This window comes from Sinocyclocheilus rhinocerous, unplaced genomic scaffold (genome assembly GCF_001515625.1).
Source record: "Sinocyclocheilus rhinocerous isolate Xijiao unplaced genomic scaffold, SAMN03320098_v1.1 scaffold3225, whole genome shotgun sequence".
Classification (NCBI taxonomy): domain Eukaryota; kingdom Metazoa; phylum Chordata; class Actinopteri; order Cypriniformes; family Cyprinidae; genus Sinocyclocheilus; species Sinocyclocheilus rhinocerous.
The window spans coordinates 152160-152562 of record NW_015657294.1 but is presented as its reverse complement, the minus strand read 5'-3'; the positions used below and the strand labels follow the sequence as shown (position 1 = coordinate 152562).

At 46.4% G+C, this 403-nt stretch overlaps 1 protein-coding gene across 3 annotated transcripts in view; it reads left to right on the top strand.

Annotated features, from left to right (window-relative positions):
- Positions 1–403, top strand: part of LOC107720943 (insulin-induced gene 2 protein-like) — an 11291-nt gene that overhangs the window by 8512 nt on the left and 2376 nt on the right. The window lies entirely within an intron of this gene.

The window sequence follows — 403 nt, the reverse complement described above, 5'->3', positions numbered from 1 at the left end:
ACTCCACCAATCTGGGCTTTATGGCGGTGTGGCCAAACTCAATCCTCTCAGGGAAGACACACAAAAACCCACTTGGAATTTGCAAAAAAAAGCACCTAAAGGACCCTCAGACTGTGAGAAACAATATTCTCTGGTTTGATGAACCTCAATTCCAAGCATCATGTTTGAAGGAAACCAGGCAATGCTCATCACCTGAAGAGTACCACCCCAAAAGTAAAGTGTGGCAGTAGCAGCCTCATGCTGTGGGGCTGTTTTTCAGCGGCAGGGACCGAGGGACTCGTCAGAGTAGAAGAAAAGCTCAATGCACCAAAATATAGAGATAGCCTTAATGAAAATCCAATCGAGAGCATTCAGAACCTCAGACTGGGCAGAAGGTTCACCTTCCAACAGGACAATGACCCTA